The sequence below is a fragment of the Ambystoma mexicanum genome, chromosome 3q (genome assembly GCF_040938575.1).
Source record: "Ambystoma mexicanum isolate Mex_15411 chromosome 3q, UKY_AmexF1_1, whole genome shotgun sequence".
Taxonomy (NCBI): domain Eukaryota; kingdom Metazoa; phylum Chordata; class Amphibia; order Caudata; family Ambystomatidae; genus Ambystoma; species Ambystoma mexicanum.
Genome location: NC_090926.1, coordinates 316,906,397 through 316,930,686, shown reverse-complemented (window position 1 = coordinate 316,930,686; position 24,290 = coordinate 316,906,397). Strand labels below are relative to the sequence as shown.

Genomic DNA, 24,290 nt, shown 5'->3' with positions numbered 1-24,290 from the left:
TCTTAACTGGAACTTTGTGCAAGTAAGTGAAGAAGATGAGATGTCCCTAAAAACCCTTTTCATGTTCTTCTCATTGATATGCCTAAAACAAAAGCTATGGTATTAATGATCCTTTGCTACAGCTCTAGTCCAAGAATTGCACTGCCATTGTCCAAGCACTGGCCCATCAAACATGCTTATTCTTACCACCATGTAGCCCTGTACTTCAGAGGCTTATAGCACTGCTCATGTGCGGGTCAGGGCCATTACAAACATGCCCACTTTCCCAGCAATGTGCTGCTATCGAAATGCAGACTTGTGATGTAGGCTCACAATTTCAAATCGTAAGCATTAGTGTACATTGAGTTTCCTTAGGGTGTCAGTGGCGCACGGTTTGAGTCATAGACCACTGCTCTTGACCACTCAAACTTCAAATTCCGCGATGGGACTGCATTTTGGGTATTAGGATTGTTTGAAAAGATGCAATGAAAAGGAACACATTAATTAACGTTTTAAGTTAATGGAGTTAAGTTAGGTTAAAAGGTGACTTTTTCTTGATTAGAGAAGAACAAACCTACCATTAATTACTCCACCGTGCAACTTAATTTTCATTAGGTTGATTTGTTTTGGGCCTTTTATTATGGTTCAATGTGACCATGGTTATAGCTAACAAGGAGGAACACTTGTTGCATAGGTATCTGGGGCCCAGACTTTTCACCAGAACTGAGACATTCCCCGCAAGGGCGATAAACTATATTAAGAAAGTGCTCCCCCATAGTCGTGGATTGCAACAGGGTTGTGACAAATGTGAATAGACTATATGCCCACACTTTGTTTTTTAATATATAGTTACTCAGGTATGTCAGTGTAAAGTAATTTGATCTTTCTTCCCCAGATTATTCATCTAGATAAGTTCCCAAAGCATTAAAGAACCTGGAGTAAGGAGGAGAGCGAGAAATCACCTTTTACACCAGTAAACTCTGGAGCATTAATTGACCAATGAAGGCATTCCGATCAGGCAAGGAATCCAGGCGGCAGTGCTTAGTGAATGTTTGCATGGAAGCCCTAATAGAGGCCCATGAAAGGGACAACCACCTGCACAATAGAGGTAGCTGCCAGGCCTCTGATAGAATGTGCCCTGGCAGAATCTAAAGAAAATTCCCCTGCAGCCCGATCGCCCGCACTTCCAGCAGATTGATGTGTTCACCTGCCTCTGAAGGGGACCACAATCAGATCACCATCAGCTTGTTGAGGCGAGTACATGAGCTCTCCCCTCAGCAGATCGACTGGCCGCACCCAACAAAGGAAATCCTGTGATACTCTGTATGATATATACAAGTGGTCGATCAAGTAACTTTGAAACTCAGACCACGGACAGCAAAGTGGAGAAAGAACCAGTGACAAGAGCTGGGGGGTGGTTGGAAGGAAGAATGAGTTTGGAGGAAAGGAGGCTCTTGTTGAGCAGTGGAGGTTAGGAGCAAAGCAGGAGTTTGGAAAGACAGTAGGGGCTACAGGGTGGGAGGGGTGATAGTAGGAGATAAGAGGTTGGAGAAGATCAGAAGGTTGGAGAACATTGGAAGGAGGAGTAGGACAATATAACAAAACAATTAGAGAGCCTCAAGAGGAGGTGGTAGAAACTCCCAACAGGAAAGTTCAAGAGGACTAGTGGGTTTAAGGCGGACTAGAATAAAAGGGCAACCAGGAGGGGAGAGACTCAGTCTAGGAGTGGGAGTACATAACACTTTAAAGGCCACCTGGGAAGTGAGGCTAGCACAGGTGCCTTGTCTCTACCCAATGTTTGTTGAGAAGCTCCTCCAGTTGACAACAAATAAAAGGCAACCTCATTGTTGTCTGTGTGAATACATGGGAAGCAAAACGAGACTGAAGTTTACAAGGAGAACGAAGGTGAGGCCACCCTAAAGCCAGAGGCTGAGACCCAAATCTGAAGAACAGGAAACAGTGTGGGAAACTCCTTAAGCCCAATTCAAGAGAGGTAAAGAGGCTTCTGCGGGGTGGGGGGGGAGAAGGACAGGAGGGCAGAGGCCCCTTAACCAGAATTCAGGTTAACCTCATGCAGGTAAAGAATCCGGAGTGCGCGAGTTCAAATTTTTTAATATTTCTCCATTTGTTACTTTGGCTCATCCTGTGTGACTTTCCTTAATAAAAGTCCACTTCCCCGATAGTCCCTTCTTGGACTGATTTCTGAACTTTATCGCCCCTCGTGACAGCAACAGGGAGCCTCTGGTACTTCCCATGCTTTGGATGGATTGAGACATGAAAGTGTTGTGATAGTCCAGTGACAACAGTCAGTCCTGGAGTTAGAGGGCCTGGAGGATCTTGGGCAAGGGGGCCATCTTCAATTTGTCCATGCACAGATACAAATGCATCACCCACAGATCCATGATGGGGCGCTGGCCCAGCACCCCATTAGCACCTCGAACTATTGGGTGTACCAATTCTTCCCACTCTGAAGTGGGCATCAGGTCTATAGCACACTTCACCATAGATTAAGGAATCCCCCTCCAGCAGGAGGGAGTCCTGGAATAGGAAGGGTGTGAAGGAGAGTGGTTGGGTGGGAGTTTGATTTAACTGAGGCCGTAGACCTGTGATCTGACCTGGAAGGCCCAGTTATCAGAGGTGGTGTGTCGGCACTACCTGAAGCACAGGGACACATCCCTCCAGAGTTCAGTAGACAAAGTCCAAATTAAAAGTGGCTTTGAAACAGGGGTTCCCAAAGGGGCAGTGGAACGGGGCTCTTCAGCCTCTACACTTATGAGGCAGGCCTGTTAGCTCGAGGGCAGCTGAAGTCTACGACGTTGGGGAAAGGAGTCGTAAGTCTGAAAGGATCAGTCCCTAGTAGCAGAGACAACAAGCTGTTGGAAAGCTAGATACAAGAACTTTGACACAGCATTAGAGGACCTCTCCAGCCAGTCATCGGTCATAGCCCCTAAACAGGTTGTTGCCCTTAAATGGCATGTCAGGGAGTTTTGTCTAGACATGCAGGATGAACCCAGAAGTCCTTCCACATACATTCTTGGAAAGTACAGTCCCAGTAACCCATAGTACAATTCACACAGTCTGCTGTCTTGAGACTAAATTGCTTTATCGCCATGCTGCTTCCTCCACTATACAGGTAAGCCCGTCCATCTCCTGCATGGGGAGCATCTCTAATTTTCAAAGATCACATTCTATAGGATGAGGGAGTACATGACCAAGGGCACAGGTGGCATTCACAGCTAGTCCTTGAAAGGAGTCTGCCCAAAGCAAACACCTTGCGGTAAAAGGAGTCAACTTTGACCCCACAGTGGTGGCCTGAAATAGGAAAATGCAGATCTGATGGTGTTAGAGGTTACTTTTGGGATAGATCCTGTTCCAGAGTGGAAGCCGGGAGGAGAGTGAGGGGGGGAAAACAGAATGTGTCTCTATTAGTGGACTCTGCTAGAAGACGTTGGTGTTGTCAAACTGGATCACCTGCTTCATGGGCACAGACCACGCTGGGGTGTTCTAGAGCCTTAGTCTTTTGCAAAGACTTAAGGGGTTTATTGTTGATTAGAAAAACTAAAATCAAAGACAGAAAAATCAGGCTTATTACAGGGTTTAACCATCAGGCCAAAGAAATCAAAATGATTATGAAAAAACACTGGAAGGTGTTGCTCACTGATCCTCATATTAGGTTAGTGTTGGATGACTACCCACAGGTTACTTATCGAAAGGCTCCCACTCTCAAAACCATGATATGTCCTAGTATGGTCAATACTAGGCCAGTAGTAAATACAGGGATGATTCAAAACAATAGATTTGGTTTTTATAAATGTGCCCATTGTAAACTGTGCAAGCATGTATCTATGGTTCGTTTTAAGAGTGTAAATGGCCAGTGTTGGAAATATAAGCATAGAATTTCTTGCATCACTAAATATGTTGTGTATGCCATCACCTGTGCTTGTGGTCTCCACTATATAGGCTCGACAATTGGTCCCTTGAAGATGCGAATCCTTCAACATTATAGAGCCATAAAAAATGGGGATTTAACATATCCTCTGACGAGTCATTTTCAGGATAAGCATAATGGTGATGTGCAATTCCTATCCTTCACGGGGTTGGCTCATGTACCACCAAATAAAAGACTAGGTAACCGTGAATTGAAATTGAGACAGTTTGAAGCTACACTCATATGCAAATTTGACACCTTGAAACCAAAAGGCCTGAATATAGATGCTGAATTGTATGTGTTTTTGCAATCATGAGCCGGCTAGGAATAAGATGATATTTTATACCTTTATATATTTTTACATCTGAGTCCTGTTACATTTGTTGCTGAATGATTGTGTCACTAACACAGGATTTGCTATCGGCACATTGTGACGAGTAATGGTTAAACATCTTTGCACTGCACTTTATCTAACTGATGTAGAATTAAGCTACTATCGATTTGCACCGAGGTTCTAACATAGGAAATGTTATTTGCTATTTGCACATTGAAAGAAGCTATTATATGATTAATCAATTTGTAGGTGTTATTTTTATACTCTTGCTTTCTAGTTTATACATTGATTTGAGTAAGGGCACTTGCCTGGAAGATTATGATTATTTTCCACATGCACATATGAGTGGATATCCACTTCTCTTATGTATTTAAGTTGGAACAATAAATAGGGCTTTTTCCCTCTTATAACTAGGTTGCTGTTCAGCTCGTAGTCTTTTGGCTTAGGAGCACTTACCCCATGTGGGGGGGGCAGATGCCTAGTAGTGGCCATTTGAGCCACTGTTAGTCATTCTGATGATATAGGAGCACACTTGTGCGCAGATGTTACACATTAAATAATTAGGACATTTTTTTTAAAAAAAATAAGCAGTTTCGAGCTTTTTCCTCCGTGCAGTTTTCATTGCGGTGGCCACTAAATAGTCTTAGTGTTTTTCCAGCATGTTATGTCTTTGCGATTGTGCTATTATATATAACTATTTTACAGATACTTGGCCATTCCAATATGGAGGTCATTGTGTTGGAGAGATTTCATCTCTTGCACTTGCAGCAGTCACATGACCACAACACGCACGGAGACGCTCTGTAACTGCTTTTTGGTTTTATACTCCATGATGTGCAAGCCGCATTTGGATTTTAAAACGGTCTGAGGAAGCCTGAGCATTCAGGCGGAACGCGTGACTTTCCTCCTCCCGTGGGGTGAGTGCTTTGTGACACCTTACGTCTGTCACAGGGGTGAACTATTTAACCCCTGTTTTTGTAATGAGCTGTATTATGCCTAAATAAAATGACATTTTAGAATAGCTAATGTCTTGTGTCCTGGAATACTTTTTGCATATGCCTGCTGGGCGTTTTTTTTGGAGTGTTCCAACCGTGCAAGGGCTTGTGCGTTTTCTTTATATATACGAATTTGGTTAAATTCGTTTTTCCAGCACCAGCCACTAAATGAGGGAGAGCGCCATTTTTTAGCTAAATTGGTATATATATTAATTATATATTCAGTAAAAAAAAAAACTTTGTTAAAGGGACGTTATGGTTAAGTTGCGCTATTAAAATCATGAAATTCACTAAAAAAAACTTTAACGGGACGTTATGTTTCCAAGTAAAACCGAAAAACACCTGAAATTCGCCGGTAAACTAAACAACCATAACTCGCACCACCACCGTGCACTGCTAAGACTAACACCCAGGGCATCAAAGGTGACATCAGATGTGCATTTAGTTTTCATGCACAACCTCCACAAGAGATTGTCATTATAAGATTGGCAGAAAAGTATATGCCAAACATTTCATTTTGCAATGCAGTTTTACCAGAAAGTGTCCATAACCAAACTATTTAACTTAATGCACACAAAATATTCTAGTGTTTCAGGATTCCTTCTTCTCCTATGTATATGAATCATATGATGTAACTGTACCCTAAAGAAGTATTGTAAGAACATATGAGAAGGGTAAGGTCTACAAATATAGTAATGTTTTATTTTTTTTTTAACCTGACTGAGTGAAGAAAGCCACCTGGCTTACATATGTTAGTAAACAAAAAACGAGGGACCTAGACATGTGATGTCATCAGTGATGTCATCAATGAAATTTGTGATGTCATCTTTGATGTCCTGGGTGTTCGTCTTAGCAGTGCATGGTGGTGGTGCGAGTTATGGTTGCTTAGCTTACCATACTGGCGAATTTCAGGGGGCTTTCGGTTTTACTTGGAACCATAACGTCCCTTTAACAAAGTTTTTTTTAGTGAATTTCATAGGTTTTTAGTAGTGCTACGTAACCATAATTTAAAAGGAACATCTGACTTCATTGCACACCTTGTGGAAAATGCCATATGACCATATGCTGGCGCACAGCATGGTGACGTGTCCGAGAATCTGTACACTTAACAATAAGATCTATGCCACATGCACAGTGTGGAAATACATTTTTTACTGATGTAGGAACTTCCAACTTCAACATTTCCCTTGCACAGTTCCAACACCTATTTGTGCGCAGCCATTACCAATGCAGTAGACAGTGCATAGTTTTAGCAAAAGTACTATTCATCTGAAAACGACATGAGCTAAGGCCATCCCTCCTCCCCAAGAAACAGCATCACTGCTGTAATGAAGGAGCATGAGAAACACTCACCCTAGCTTATAAATAACACACGCACAACATTTTGGCCCGTCCACCTAACCCCCCATATTACTGTTTGGTGCCTCTTTACTCATTTCCGTCCGCACCTTTCCTTCTGAGCTGTTCTACCAAAAAAAAAAAAAAAAGCCATCCGTACACAAAGTAAATGTTCCTTTAAGAACCACCTTTCAGAGTTTAAAAAGATTTTTTTTAAAAAGCTTAGACTGCATCTACTTTATATTTCTCAGTAAAGGACACTTCCACCCCTAAAGTGGGGAATGAATGCCATTAACGATGTACATTTGCAAAGCAGTAACGCGCGCTACTGAAAAAGGAGGATTTTTCTTTCTAATCCGGGACGCCTGGGGCGTCCCGGATTACAAAACAAAATCCCTTTCCAGGATGGCTACCATAGAAAGGGAAAGTGGTTGTTCCATTCAAGGCCCCTCTTTGCTTTCCATGGCAGCCTGCAAAAAGCAAAAAGGAAACCCTGTTAACATATTACCACAAGCACTTTCTTCTTCCCTTTCAAATGTATCCTAATGTTTAACAACATTATCACAAAGCCAGTCCCAGGTGGACATGGCCACTGTAATCCTATCTTTTCTCCTTTCTGGTCATGGCCAGTAGCCACATTGTGCGGATCATGAGCTTAGACCATGACCCCGACATTCTGCCCACTCCCCATAGCTGCAGCCAACCCTTCAGTCAATAAACGTATACCGCTATGTTTTTTAACAACATCACAACACTTGTGTAATACGAAAACACTACCACATCTCGTCACATAACCAACCCTAATGATATTGTACACCTTTTTTGGATGACGTTCCTCTCCACCGTAGGCAAATGTGCCCATAAGCACCTATGTGCCGTGACGCAGAACCTAAAAATGAACATACAGCGACGTACACCGTAGCACATTACATTTTTAAATAATAAACTGGTTTTTAAAAGAAACATTAACATTTTAGAATTTGTAAAGTCGTTTTATTTCACAATAAACTGTCCGAGACCATCGGACTATTCCCATGTTCAATCAAATAGTAACATTGTTTTTATGGGCGTCATCGAAAATGTTAATGGTGAGGCACACGTTCTTTTCCCATACACAAAGTATGCGTTTTCGATAAAGCAACCGCTTTGTTCGCACAGTGATTTCCAAGACGTCGCCATGACCTTTGGCCTACACCACCATAAAAGATGTTATGTTACTCCTAATGGCCACTTCAGCGTATGGACAAAGGGGGCCGGCGAGATCGTCCCACAAAATTGTGACAGACAGGCAGCCAATCACGAGCAGTTCATTCTGGCGTCCAAAGAAGCCATCACTCGGCATCTGGAATCCATGGCAAGCACAGTAAGGCAGGATGTAGCTGGTCGGAAAACGTAAGAGAAAATACATATCAATACCCAACCTTTAGCAAACAATTTCAAAAAAACAAAAACATCATGGAAACTAATACACAAATCAAAGTGGTCATACATGACATTTTAAGGAAATATTAGCGTTGTACATGGGACAGCCTACAAACACCGAGAATCTGAACTCTCCATAAATTAAAAAAAATGACAACTACACAGAAAAATAGTACTTCAGTTACAAAGTCAAAATTATTGTTCTGGTAATAAAAAATTAAAACTCGGTCCGGTGTAGAGTCGTCAAAATTAAACTTACATGATATTCACCGCCTCCATCGTTTTCGGTTAAAGTCAGACAGCAATGTATTTGCACCAAAGAATCTTCGTGAACTGATATTTCATGTGCCTTACAAACGTTTTTAAAACATAACCTTATCAAATGGTATTTTTTGCAAACTTTCACTCCCTGCATTCTTACTGAATTTTCCCTTTCGCTCAAGGTCAAAAAACAATTGACCCTTATGGGTTCATTCGGATGCGTGGGCCTACTGAGCACGCAACCAAAAAAGCAAAGCAAGTGACCTTCACTCAGAATGCAAATACATTCTCACTTTGCAACAACTTATGAGAATCCATTCATGAGAACCGCTACTCCCATACACTTGCAGAACTGCTTTTTCCATCAAACAGTGCATGTGGCTGCCTCAGATTTCAAACACTAGGACGCCAGTCTGACTGCAATATTATTCTAAATACATTGTAACACAGACGCAGTAATTCTTCGCTGTATATTGAGCACCAACTTCCAATTTACCGTATGACTTTGGTGAAAAGAAAACACCACTTTTTGACTTCCTGCTGCCACATCCCATCCCAGCTTCATTAACGCCCACCTTCCGAAACAGTATTTCATAAGTGTAACAAGTGCAATGGTTACCCGCGATGTCCGCGTACACCAAAACACGAACGAAAGATGGCGGGCGCAGCAAATGAATCTGACGCACTTCACGCTGTTCCACAACCAATCAGTGAATGCGCCATATGTTCGCAGACATGACGCTATGCATTAGCCAATCGGTTTCTTGTCCGCGGTGCGAACAGGGAAGTGTGACCGCGCAGCGGACATAGATATCACTAATTTTTGGAGACATACTTTTTGGTCGTTTTAAAGAAAACTACTTGACGGATTGTCACCAAATTTAGAAAAGCACGCTTTCGGGACCAATCTCCTGCCCCTGCCGCAAATTTGGTGAAAATCCATCCAGCGGTTTGGGCTGTAGGCGTGCGCAAAGGTTTTCCCCCATTCAGTCTATGGTAAAAAATATGTTTTGGGACCCCACCGATAACTTTTCCCCCACTCGACCAAACATCACTAAACTGTGCAAAAAAATCAGAGTGGGCCATATACTTTCTTTTGCAAATTTTGGTGAGGATTCGTCGGGGGGGAGCGGGATTATAAGCCGCCAAAAAGTGCTCTTCCTATGGAAACAGCAACTTAACCTTAACTACACAGCCACTACTGTGGCTGTGTAATATATATATATATATATATATATATATATATATATATATATATATATATATATATATATATATATATATATATATATATAGAAAACAAGAACTGGAATTGCGCGGTTCACAGCGGCACTCCTCCATTTAGAATCCAAAGAATCACGTTTGGCCATCATCTCCGTGATAAAAGTCCTTTATTGTTCAGTAGGTGGACACAAAGAAAACAAACGCACAATTACGCGTTTCACCCAAACCGGGCTTTGTCAGATTGTGAATGGAACAATGGAATTCCTTTGCATTTAACCTATGACTCATCAATGCTCTCCTTGGTTTAAAAACACTAGACTGCTACTTCCTTGCACTCTCCTTAGCCTCTAAGGGCGGCCATGTTGAAGGTCCCTTAGGCTCTAATATCAACTTGTTATGTTCTGATCCCTTTGTTTGCTGATATAAAAATGTATATATTTTATTTTATTGCTACATTGTGCATATGATGTATAGTCAAACTCATTCATTTTAAATGAACTGTCCTTCTGCAAATATTGCTGTTCAAAAGTTATTCATTTTACTATAGTAGCTATACTGATTTAATTGCTCAGTGCTTTACCTTAATAAAGTGCAACGTGCTAGTACTCAATACATTGCTGCATTCATTTTGCTATAGTAGCCATACTAAAGTAATTGCTCAGTGCTATTACCCAATAAATTGTAAAGTGTTGGTACTCAATAAAGTGCTACGTACTTGCTGAGTTAGAATGTTTATAATGTATGCACAAAATGTAATCTGCCGTAATCGGCATACAAATATGTATATTTGTGTTTGCCGGGAAATTTACTATGCCGCTTGATGTTATTTGTTGCAATCCATGTAACTTTATATCGAGGCCCACCAAGGGTGCAATCGATTAACCTCACTATTCTTGGTAATGGGAGTTGATGTTAATCTGTTTACTTTCAAGGAATATTATACATGTTCATTACTGTGCTTGGTAAAGTGCTTTGTGCCTTAGATGATTTCAAAGGTAAAATTGTCATGACTTTATATTATGTTCTTGAACATTTTTTAGAAAGTGCTCAGTGCATCAAGTATAATAAAGTGCAAAGTTGCTATAGTTCTCTTACGATATCATAATACATGTCGCACTTCTTTCCCCCCCATGTACACAAAACCATCAGTGCACAGATTGTATACCACAGTTTGTTATCTTGCCTAAGTTATACTTGTCTTCCCAATACCAGAGGAGGTCTAGGGTTTTTATGGGATCCATTGTGTCCAAAAATTATTGTGATAAAAACGTATATACTGTGCACGGGATTATTGCATGTACACCTCACTTTCTAAAAACAGATTAAAAAAATATATCAGAAAAACATACATCATAGTTTAAAAAGTTATTAAATCCTAGGTATCATGCCAATAATTGTTCAGTTTGCGGCCCCATTCATTGTTAGATTTTCTTTTCATAATGCAAGCCATTTGTTGTGAAATGTCCATATTTTCACTCTAGCATCTCACAATCGCATTTGTTCTTGAAATAGACAATACATGTGTAGTCCTTAAACTCATTCTCCTATAAACGTATAGAGCTCCTCATCCTTGTTGTGTCCTCCCGGGGATTTGGTATTGTATTCAATTATGTATCTACTTTCCAATTGGCGTAACTGTCGCTCTCTATCCCCGCCTCTCGGATGTTGTTGAACATGATCAATGCCAAAATATTTTAACGACTCAATGTTTCCTTTATGTACTTCTGAAAAATGTTTCACTAGAGGATATGTTGGATCATTGTTTTTAATTGCTCTCAGATGTTGCAAAATTCTAATTTTGACTTCCAATTTAGTGATTCCTATGTACCAGAGGTTGCAGCTACAACGGATTACATATATCACAAATTTTGTGCTGCACAGAATGGTTTTTGTAATTTCCACTTTTCCTCCTGTGCGTGGGTTCTTATGTTCTTTAACATTTTCGCCAAATTAGCATGCTTTACATTTTGCACATTTTTGGAAGCCTTTGAATTTTTCTGAGAGCCAATTCATTTTGGTTTTTGTCTGAAACAAACTTGGAGATACTTTTGACTGTATGATTTTGGCTTTTCTATATGTTACCGTTGGATTGGTACTTAGTAACCCATTAATATCATGGTCTTTCCTTAACACTTGCCAGTGTTTTGCCAATATTTTTCTCACTTTTCTTGCTCCACTGTCAAAAGTAGTGATGAATCTCATCTTTTCTTTCTTGTGTGTCCAATTTTCTCCCTTTTTATCATTGGTTTCTTTGATTTTTGTAAGGCTTTCTTGTCTTGCTTGTTTGTTACACTGAATATAAGCTTTGTTAATAATCGACTTCTTATATCCTCTAGCCTGAAACTTAGATGCTGTTATTTTCGCATTTTGTTCAAAGGTTGATGTTTCACTACAGTTCCTTTTCATTCCGAGTAATTCTCCATACGGTATGCTGTTTTTAAGATTTCATGGGTGGGCACTTTCTGCATGCAGAACCGTATTTGTGCTTGGAGGTTTTCTATATACCTCTGTGGTGATTTCATTATTGACAATTTTTATCTTGATGTCGAGAACAATGACTTCTGTTTCACTATTGTTCTCTGTGAATTTCAGGCTTATACTTTGCACGTTAATGATTTCAAAGAAATCTTTCCATTCGCCTGTTGTTCCTTCCATTAGTATAAAAAGATAGTCAATATAGCGTCTCCAGAGAATTATTTTATTGGTATATATTTGTATGGTCTCGTCTGCAAATAGTTTTTCCTCCCATGCCCCCATATACAAGTTGGCAAAAGTAGGAGCCACTGCTGTCCCCATTGCTGTACTGCATACCTGTATATAGTACTGGCCGTTGAACATAAATGCATTGTGCGTTAGACAAAATATCAACATTTCCAACAACATAAGTGAATGTCCTCTAAAACTCAGCGATCTTGTTGATAAGTATCTTTTAATCGCTTCCATCCCGTCTTCATGGACTATACAAGTATACAAAGAGACTACATCTAGTGTAACCAGGAGATAATTTTGTTTCCATGGTATTGTGTCTATTTGCATCACAAAGTCTGCTGTATCTCTTGTATATGATAGTAAGGTTTCAACAAAAGGAAACAAAAAATTGTCCAAATAATTCGAAGTGTTCTCTAGGAGGGAGCCAATTGATGCCACTATCGGCCTGCCTGGTGGTTTGGTGCTGGGTTTATGTAGTTTTGGTATAAGATGGATAATGTGTGTTATTGTAAAATCTTTAGTTAAATACTTAGTCTTTCCAGGTGATAAGGTCTGCCAATTCTTTAGTTTGTTGTCATATTCTATTTTACAATCCAAATATGGATTTTTTGCCAGTTTCTGATAATGATCTTTATTTTTCAGTTGTCTCAATGCTTCATTGTTGTAATCCTCTGAATTCAAAACCACTACATTTCCTCATTTATCAGCAGCTTTTATTACTATTGTGTCATCACCCTGTAGATTGGAAATTGCTTTTTGTTCTTCACTGGTAACATTATAATTTATTTTACATGAGTGTGAGGCAAACCGTTTAAATTCCTCTATGACCAGATCTTCAAGTAAATCAATATGCGGGGTACTTTGTGCCTGTGGATTGAATTTCAATTTTTTCCGGAGAGTACTTGATGCTTTCATATCTGTCACCAAATTGATTGGCACTGAGGCAGTCCATTGGTCTTGATTGTTGGTATCATTTGACCCTTCATCTTCGCCCGAGTACAATGTTTCCAATGTGTGTAACAGCGGGATATCTTGTATTGTTAATTTTGACGGGTTCTCATTTCTTTCTTCTTCATAATGTTTTGACTTATCGACATTTGCAAAGTACTTTGCCAATCTTAATTTTCTGGTAAAGCAATGCAGGTCAATTCTTGATTGTGTACAGTCATATTTTCCCGTCAAACTGAAAGACAGTCCTTTTTCCAAAACTTTAATTTCCATATTGGTTAATGATTTATTTGACAGATTAACCACTTGCAATTTTTGATCCATTTGTATTATTTCTTGTTCTTCCCCGAGCGCATCTGTCGGCCTGATGACTGGCTTCTTTTTTTGGGATTTCCTTTGTACTCTTCGCCCTCGTTTGTTCTTCCTCCTGTTGGTATTGCTGGGTTTTGTTTTTTTCCTGTATTGATTTCTTCCTTGTGTTGTTTTTCCCCACTTGGTGCAACAGCCTCATCTCGTCTAAAAAATTCAACCTTGTTGGTGTTTCTTCGCCATTGCTTGACATCGATACGTCTGTAGAAGAGCCTGCACTTTACAGATTCTGAGTTTGGATCCACATTTCCTGAGGCTGCACTTGTTGAGTTTGGAAGCCTTTTCTTACAATATCATATTTTTTGGCAAAGGTATACATGCGTCCTGTAGCATAATCCTCTTTATCACGTAAAAACTTCCTTTGTTTTCTGTCTTTAATCTCATCTTCATATTTGGAAATGTTCTTATCCATATGTATTTTTAGCTCCTCAGCTGTGCTCGCATCTGGTCCTATGTAGACTGTTCCCAATTCCTCTATACTTTTTAGTGTTTTGATTCTGTCTCTTCTTGTGTATTTAACTAATGTACCCAGCATTTTAAAAGAACATTCATTGGTCGCTTCCCTCCATTCTTGTAACATTTCTGGGTCGGGATCTTCGTATTTAGGAATGGTTAAAATCCTTAGCCCTCTCTGTATTCTTTTATTGTCTATATAGTTTTGGAGGGACTTGATCTCCCACCATTTGTTTGTTTCCTTTTTGTGTAGTTTCTCTAACGTATACATGGTTTGATGTATTGTCTTGGATTGACTCTGTTGCCCTTGTTGTGTTGGCTTTTTTGTTGCTTGAGGTCCTATCGCTTCACTGAACAAAGCAGAAGCTTCCGCATCCAGACTGCTTTCTTTGTCCACCATAATTGTTACTGGTTATTCGTGTTAATAATGGTATTGATGGCTCTTCTTGTAAATGCTACTGGAATGTGTTCAATCACTTTTAAATGGGTCAACCGACGTGCATTTCATTTCAATTTGCTCCACCCTTTTTAAAGGAAAAAACTGGTGCTTCCAACCTAGTGTTGCTATTACAAAGATGGCATCACAAATGTCATGGATGACATCACTGATGATATCACATGTGGAGGACGCCAACAAACAATGAGGGACTCCAAGCCAAAACATACAATCGGTCGTGCTTGGAAAGAGCATGAAAATATATAAAGAAACTAGGAGACCGAGGTACTCAATCCTATTTAGGTTTTCAGGACAAAACTAGACCATCAATATAGCACCAACCAAACGGTACAGCTGAAAAAATGCAAACCACATCACAAAACAAGAGGTGAAAAGATTCAATTCACATCATTAGATTTAATAGAATATATATTTTTAATTAGCTACAATATATCATGAGAATTCTAAAAACTCCTGATGTATAATAATACATAGAAGTCATAAAATACAATACAATTCATAAAAAAACTTTACTACATGTCAAAAAAATTTCTCACAATAATACGCAACACAACCAGACCCACACGATTCATCAATCACTCCATTCATATTCAACTCATACATATCTACAATTCATACCACAAAAACAATAATAAAACATGGACTGCACTTCAACACTAATGAACTTATTGCATGTTAAATTGAGGCACCATGTTCAAATCCTAGTGAGTGGCAAACACTAATTTACTAGGATGCCATCAGAATATCCTAACTGTGGAAATCTTCAAACAGTCATATTAATTGACAATTTTAGCCACTACAAAGGTGGATAATTCAAAAAACCAACATGTTTCTTTCCATTTTCATAGTTAACTTAATTATGTGGAAATTCATCAGGGTGACTTGGAAACTGAAGTCATCAATGATCGAAGGTGCTGAAGTATTGCGTTGCTCAATAGGCCAGTCTCGTCCTGACACCTAAACAAAAGATTGAAGAAACAAAAATTACTCATATGCGATAGAGTAATTTAAGTAGTACAGAGTGAATCTGTAACATGCTCTTTCACTGAGCATAAATAGAAGGTCACAAGACCTGTTAGAAACACTGACAAAAGGTCACAAACAACTAATGGATGGACCAACTGGGTATGTCAGCTAAATATATTAGGTAACAACCCTATGCATGGTGCAAGAGAGTAAAATCGGGAAAAAGAACTGTCTAGTAAGGCAAAAGTCATGATCCACTAAACGGACCACCGATAGTTAGTAATATTATAGTGGTAAATACAGTAAACCAATCAGTGGTCATAGCTATTGGAAGTTCAAGACCAACAATAATAATACTAATGGCAGCGTTAATCTAAAATACTGAAATGAATGCCAGAAGTATAACTCAGTAGCTTTCAGACTCAGTTCAAACTGACACTTACTTGGCCATATACCAAACGTGGAGTATACCCCAATGCTTAATCCGAAACGCTAAAACCAAGCGCGATGTTGCCAAGTAGAAATCAAGGCAAAGAATGCCCTATAAAAGTTAAATATAAGAATAGAATATGACAAATATCAAGTCTGTAAACAATTAACTAAACTCGCAGAGTGTGTCAAGTCATATAAACGCTCAGAGAATTGCATAATCAAGCACAAGTACCGAATCCCATAAGGACTTACTTGGAAAAAAAGTGTCGGCTAAAACTCGTAAAGTGTTTTCAGTTGTGCCGTACACCCGCACGTCACTGGAGCCACGTAAGTAAATGCCACGGTGGTCGTAGTGTAGGCGTCCCTTGTTCAAAGCATCTAGCAAAAGGAACCATCAGGGCAAATATAGTTACCAATATAGGCAGTCTGTCAATGTGTGTGTTGAATACATGCACTTCTATTATAGCGCAGGTGACTCTGCACCATATATTAAAGGAGGAACAATTCGAACAGTGCCTCATGCAAATGTAGGTGAAGTATTGTGTATTCAAAAACCTGTGATGATGCATAACAATTCTACATCTAAGCATGCTTGAAAGCCCATCAGAAACGCATGTAATAGGTCAGAGTCAATCGCAATTGGCCAAAGTGAAACTGGCACGTGACATTGTCCGTAATATCAAATGAGTGAAAATCGTGTCAGAAACGGAACCGCAAAGGAAAACAAAAATGTGATAGAGAACCCGACAAGCTACACCTGTTGCAGAACAGCCGAGCCGGATAGTATCCCACTAATGTGTTCAAATGAAAAAAGCACATGAATGCTTACCGAGATCGGGAGCCTGCGTTGGATGTCCATGGTAAAGACAAACAGTCCTTTCGAGAAATAAAGAAAGGGCTGTGAACGGAAACTCACGGTTCCATATATACTGCAAGGTATCATAGTACTGGGCTCATATGGTCGTGCTACCAAAGTGAGTAAATGCGGCCATATTGAAAAGGAGTGCCTATTCTCATAGCAATGCTGTGAATTCAATCCTGATTGACACAGCCAATAAAAATAAACAACTGAATTCAAAGGCATATTTAAAAAAAAAAAGAGATAGGAACAACCATAATAGCAAACCAAAAGTCGCTGTACTCGTAATGATGTTGTGAGCTAAATGCAAACACAACAAACTGAATATGCAAAATGGTATAAAAGAAGAACACAAAGCAGCCACATTTTTTACCAGATGATAAAAATAGTTATTATATCAAGACAATGGCGTGTCATTCAGAAAATAAGGTCCAGTTGTTCATTAAGGCCAATTAAATTGCTTTTAGTAAGGAATATTAACCTCATCTCTTCTTTTAGCAAGATGCTCCTGCTTGTATTCCCGCCGTTTGCAGTGCGTACCTTCTTTAGGACAGTCCATTTCAAGTCTTCGCAATCATGGTTGTTCATCAAAAAAAGGCCAACCATGGGAGCTGTGATATTTCTATTCCTAATACAGCTCTTATGTTCGGTAACTCGAATCTTAATTTTACGTTCAGTTTGTCCAATATATAATTTTGAGCAGGGGCACCAGATGGCGTATATGACTCCGCTCGTATTACAGTTTGTAAAGCTGCGTTGTTGTCAGGGTTTTGTTAAACCTATATCAACCATAGTAGTGCGTTTCGTGGACAAACAGCATTTGCAACTACCGCAAGGGCGAATGTCCACAGGGTTTGGCTAAACCCCATTGTTCGGTAATGGTAAGCTGAGAGGTGGAATAATCACCCATATCATTCCTTGTAACCAATTCCTTAAGATTACGTCCGCGTTTAAACGAGCATCTTGGTATTGGGACCGGATTACTGCTTTTAGATAACAAATGGCAGTTTCTTCTGATAATGCTGACAATCTTGTGTGACAGTGGGTTGTACGTGCTCACAAAAATCAGACCATCTGGAACAGATGTGGAAGGTTTTCGCTTATATTCAAGAAGGACTTGTCGATGGTTGTTAGAAGCCCTTTTGAAAGACCGTTTCACAATTTGTCGGGGATAGCCTCTCTGTATAAGGTTATTACCTAAACTCACCGCTTCCTGCTTAAAGACATTGGTGTTGGTACTATTACGCTTCAGCCTAAGAAATTGGCCGAAGGGAAGATTGTCACAGAGTGTTTTGGGATGGAAGCTATCATATCTCAATAAAGAGTTCCTATCCGTAGGTTTATGGAACGGTTTCACTTCTAGCGTATTAGTATTATTAACTAGAATAGTAAGATCAAGAAAATCGATTCTCTGTCTATCATAATGAATCGTGAATTGTAAAACGGGATTAATGCTGTTAAGCCAATCAAAAAATACCAGTAGACATTGTTCATCGCCATGCCAAATCATGAGCACATCATCAATATACCTTTTCCATAAGGTCTGGTGCTGTCGGAAAATGTTAGTTGCACTAAAAATGCTCTGTAGTTCAACGGCATTGATGTAAAGATTGGCCAAAGTCGGTGCCACCGCTGAGCCCATGGCTGTTCCATGGATCTGTTGGAAAAAATCATTATTAAATTTAAAATAGTTCTCAGTGAGGTCTAAAGAGGTACACCAGAGGATAAATGAATTGGGCGTGATACCAGATGTACGTTTTGCCAACAACTCTTCAATCATGTCTATGGTAGATGATTGTGGAATCTTGGTATATAGTGAAACGATGTCTAAAGTCACCAAAATATCCTCACTACTCTTAAAGGGAAAATGTTCATTAAAGTTAATAACACTGGTGGAGTCTTGTACGAATGATTGCATCTGCGGTACAAAACCTTTTAGGAAAGAGTCTGCAAATTTCGCTAGTGGTTCCAGTAGGGAATTGGTACCTGAAACTATCGGTCTCCTGGGAGGGTTGACCAAGGTTTTGTGGACTTTAGGTAGAATATAAAATTCTGGAACTCTGGGGTCGCTCTTGACCAAGTATAAAGCCTCTTTATTAGTAATCCATTTCCTGTCCCTTGCTTTCTCTACTTTAGTAGCGATCAGAGCTTTCAGGCGGGGCGTAGGGTCATTACTCTCAGAGGTTTGTAAAAACTGGTGTCAGACAATTGTTTATTCCATCCAGAAATATAGTCCACTCGATTAAGAAGGACAATGGCACCGACTTTGTCGGCACTGCGAATGACAACTGATTTGTTGTTTTTGAGTCCATTAATGGCTGCGCGTTCGGCATTCGAACAATTCTGAAAAGTGCGTTTCATAATAGTGGTATCTAGTTGATCTAATTCAGATAGAACTCTCTGTTCGAAAACAACAGATTCCGGACTGTAACTAGAGACCGGGGGACAAAAGGTGGAAGGATTGTGAAGCCCACTATTGGTCTGTTCCATATCGAATGGGTTGTCCTTGAAGTATTGTTTCAGATGTATTTTTCTGAAAAGATTCTGTACTTCAAGGCGTGTGTTAAACCGATCATAGGTGGCCGTGGGTACAAACCCAAATCCTTTCTCCAGCACCGTTGTCTCCACTTCAGTAGGTATATATGTGGAGAGATTTATTAATAGGCTGTGTTGCTCCTTGTCACCCTTGGCTCGTAATCCCATGTCGACATGTCTTGGTCTAAAAAACCAGTTGAGGGACCACGTCCACGTGGGGCAGACCGGAAATTCTGAGCTCTCCGTCTGTTGTTACCATTGCCCCTATTTCTGCCTGAACCTCGTCTCTGGAATCTGTAATTGGAGTCCTGTATAAAACCATCATCATCTGAACTGTGTGAACTATAGGAGGTGTTGGCAAAACGAACATTTTTCTTAGCTGTTCTTTGGGCTCCGTCATAATGTTGATTCGGAACATAACCCTCTTGTGTATAACGGAAGGCTTTTTCATGTTTGAAATCGGCTATATCTTTTTTTAGTCTCCTAATCCTGTCCCTCACTGTGGATTCTTTGAAGTCATTCATTTCTTTAATGATTTGTTCTAATCTTATGGTGAAGGCTTCCAACGGGACTAATTTCTTGATTTCCTCTTCTAATTTAGCCAATTCTCACATGTGTAGGCCCTTTGTTTTTGTTCACTACTACATATATATATGACATTATGGTTCAAAGTAAAACCGAAAAACCCTCTACATTCGCTATTTATGGTAAGCTAAGCAACCATAACTCGCGCCACCTATGTGCATTGCTAAGACTAACACCCAGGACATGAAAGATGACATCACAAATGTGAACAAAAACGAAGGGCCTACACGTGATATTATCAGTGATGTCATCAATGACATTTGTGATGCCATCTTTCATGTCCTGGGTATTAGTGTTATTAGTGCACAGTGGTGTGGGCAGGTATGGTTGCTTAGCCTACCATAACTTGCGAATTTCAGGGGTTTTCCGGTTTTACTTTGAACCATAATGTCACGTTTGTAAAGTTTTTGTAGTGAATATCACAGGTTTTTAGTAGCGCAACTTAACCATAACGTCCCTTTAACAAAGTTTTTTTTTACAGAATTTCACAGATTTTTAGAAGGGGAACTTCATCATAAGATCGCGTTAATAAAGTTTTTCTACTGAATATACACTTTCACCATGTGATTTTGGGAGTTGTGTACGATCATTTCCTTACTTTATATACATGTAACATAGAACATACTGGACCCCCTAGCTAATGATATTTGAAAGGCACGGACTGAGCGCCTGTCTGCGGAAGGGCGCCGACGAAGTCAACATTACCCAAACAGTCAGGGGGTATTTTAAATTGTGTTATTGTGTTATATGAAACCTGCACAACTTTGAAAAAGAACATATAAAGACATTATAAAGCAACTAAACGTCTGAAACATTAACCATGCATTTAATGGCCATGTAGAATTAAATGAATTGTACCATAACAAAAAAAAAGGTATGCCTCCAACGTAATTACCTCACAGAAACTGTGCAGCAGAAGCGACAGTAGGCTCACACAGTACAACGAAGACAAATTACTACAAAATAGTAAGTGACCTTCATTTTTCTGATATGTGTGTGTACTTTTTTTGTATGAGGGGCAGACAAAATAATGTACTTCTGTTTTGACACAGAAATGTGCAGTACTTTGGAGTGGCTGGAGGAGAATGTTCCGCATGGGGAAATGTCGGGGATATATATATAGATATATATATATATATATATCTGTTGCTGTTGACCCTTACCTTTCGAGGGTTACAATATTGTGTATGTACTGCGACGCAGTACTCTGCAGGGGGGCGAGAGTCTTCCAAGTGCTTTTGAAGCTACGGTCACAGAGCACCAGAAAAACTGCCCCCTACCTAAGTAAAGGCCACCCTACATCTTTCTCGCTCCACCTGCCCTTTCTCATCTCCGTGGCTGGTGTCCCTTCCTTACCCTCCTTTGGCCTCCTCTCCGAGTGTGTCATGTGCTGAAAAGCAATAAACTTGAAAACAACAAAAATTGCAAAAAATGCTCTTTTCAGAGCCGCCTTTCTCAGTTTAACAATAGAACTATCAAGTGAAAATTGTAGGACCACACGCATTTGTCAAAAATTCAGCGGACAGTCGTAGGACGCACAAAAATGGAGGGTGCAAGCGGGGCAAAACCAATGCACTTTACGCTGGGAGTAAGTGGTGGCTCTGAAAAGAGCCTTTCGGTGGCGTTTTGTGTGTTTCAAAAACTGTGGGTTCGAAAAAACAGATTGACAAATAGGTGACTATGAATCCAAAAAAGGTTGCAATGCATTTTGTACATTGCGAAGAAAAATCTGATTGCCAGCATATGTGAGATGGACTCCATCTCTGCGAAAAATGAAAGTGCTGCGAAACAAAATATTCTCATTGTGGAATGAGACATGCCAACATGTCTTAGAAAGGCACAAACAGCCTTATTGACGTTGCGCCTCGATTTCTCCATTTGTGGACCAAATGCAGAAGAACGCTGCCATGTTTGTCTTTGTGCAATACGAGAAAACACTATTTGGCAATTTGGAAACATGTCCATGACCTTCGCAAGACCTTCATTGCAAATTGCAAAGAAATTCCAGCGACATGGCCTAAACTGTTTCCTCCACAATGAATGACAAGTATAACAGGATGACGCTCTGTAAAGTAGCACAGAGAGGTACTAAGTCCAGCCACCTCATTCCACGCACGCCATGCCAGCGCACTTCCACATGAGGAAATCCAATATCTGCAGATAGACCACAACTTTCTGCATGCACCTTCAACCAATGTAATCTGTTTTCGAGCACACAGAGCCATGGCTGTCTAGTCTCCTGTCAGGGAAAAGACGTTCTCACTAAATGTCTCCGTTCAGAACACACCCACTGAACTTTAGTGACCAATCCCTACCTTCGCACATTCTCATTTGCATGCGTCTCCACCCCAGAATCCCCGTTGGTAATACACGCTGCCTGCAAACTACCGCCATGTCCGCGGACATGTAGAGATTCAGAGCGTGACGACTGTACCTTTAAAGATTATTCCCCTTTTCCCCTTTAAGTTGGGCTCTGAAAAGAGCAGTTTTTTGGGGTAGATTCCTTACAGACACCTGTTATTTTGTTTTTTAAATATTGTTTCTTCTTACTTTACTCCTACAACCATTACAGAACCTTGTTCAAAGCAGGCCTTACATTCCAAAAGAACATGGCATTTCCCAAAGAAGATAACGCAACACCATCGGCTTCAAAATAAGCCGCATTCGTGGGAACAATTTTCTCGCGGCTGCAGAAAAATATACCAGCTAGTAACATGAAAGCACGCATGCCGCGATTGATGTTACACCTCCCAATACTTTGATCAAGACAAAAAACAGAACTGTTGTCCCATTTTCCTCTAGGGAGTAACCCAGAAAATATTACTTTCGCCGTTGGAAAGGTGTTAATGACTGCTTGCACCAACTGTTCCAAATCTTCCAACAAACTACGTGAACTCACGTAGCCCAAATGACAAGCACCGTAGTGCAAAAGTACCACATGGGGACTGGTCATCCTATGCATGTCTCTACAAACTTGGAGAATTGCCGCAACATTGCGATCACTCTCAGCGCGCCACACCACCTCCACTCCTCTCATATCAAAATTGTGTGCCACATGCCCACTTTCGGAATAGTGCTGTAAACCATGGACAAAAATATCTCCAAGCACCAAAACCCTGACTCTCTCCACCTCTGCCATCTTCAGTATACACCGTCTTTCGACACAAAAGAGCAATGTGGACATCTGATTGGCTGATGCCTACAGTCCCCTTTCCATGCTGGATTTGCTGTAGAAGCCCATATGTGACACGCACTACCCACGGACAAGCGCTGTCTACGTGCTGCGGCACGTAACTTAGCCAGTCCTTCTACCCTTTCCACATCACTCGCGAATCCATTCCCTCATTGGCCAGAGCTAAGCAGTCACACAACCATCCACCAATCACATTCAGCACTTCTTCATCTAACTCCGTCATCAAAATTTCGCACTTTAAATGTACTATTGATCACTCTGAATGCAAGTCGCATATCATTGCAAAGCACCTACTTCAAAAACTACTGTGCAAGTGTCGGGGATTTCTATGTGCAGCTCCATGCATGTGCAAATGCATGAGTATAAAGTACAGGTATGCGTATTTTATTCAGAGATCATGTGCAACCTTCATGTTTTCATTTAAACAAATTACTGCCACTAAATCTGCATAGCCAATAGATACCAACGCTCCCCCTTTAAGCGCAAAACTCGATTTTCCATTTGAAAATGTCACAATTTTTTGCTGTGTACCGCCTACATTAATGCTACTTCCAATGCGATCGTATGAGAAAAATAAACGCTCCCGATTGCTGTGGTGACATCTCCCTCTGAGGGTCTCCCGATTTTTTGGATTCGTACTTATAATATAAAAGTAGTGACATTTTTCCCCCCATCGACTATAATGACCTATCACATACAAACCTCTCTGCTATGGATATAACAGTTTAAAAAAAAAACAAGGCATTTTCATAAACTAAAAATTGTATGTACTCATTTCTGATTCACGTTCAACTAACATACTGCAAATAACATACAAAGGCAACACATATTGAAGTGAAATGCACACGTGCACTGTGTTGAGTAATTAAAGGAGAATACTCTGACGAAAGATAAAAAATTACGTGCACTGTAACATCACTGCTTTAAACACACAGTTACTAACCTCTTCTTTTTACAATCGCAGTGAAGAGTACTCTCCTGAAAATCAACAGCAGCTACACTGCAAACGACATATCCGAAGAAACCTGGTCATTCCGCAAAAGAAATTAAGTACAGTACTACCTTTATATTCTTACTGTTCCTCAAAGAGACTGTGTGGGTTATTTATTTTATATGTGCACCAAAACAAACATTGATTTCTGAACCATTCTACCCACAAATACCCATTTATTAAACAAAGAGTAACAAGCAGAATGGCTCACAAATCCCTGTGTTTTTGGAACTCAAATAACATACAGAAGCCTTAGAATGTTAGTATTAGAAAACAAATAGCTGTTTCAATTTTATACCATTGCGTTTACTA

General features: G+C 40.1%; 1 protein-coding gene across 6 annotated transcripts in view; it reads right to left on the bottom strand.

Moving 5' to 3' along the window:
• The window catches only part of FMNL3 (formin like 3), a 780,663-nt gene that overhangs the window by 425,642 nt on the left and 330,731 nt on the right, over window positions 1-24,290 (bottom strand). The window lies entirely within an intron of this gene.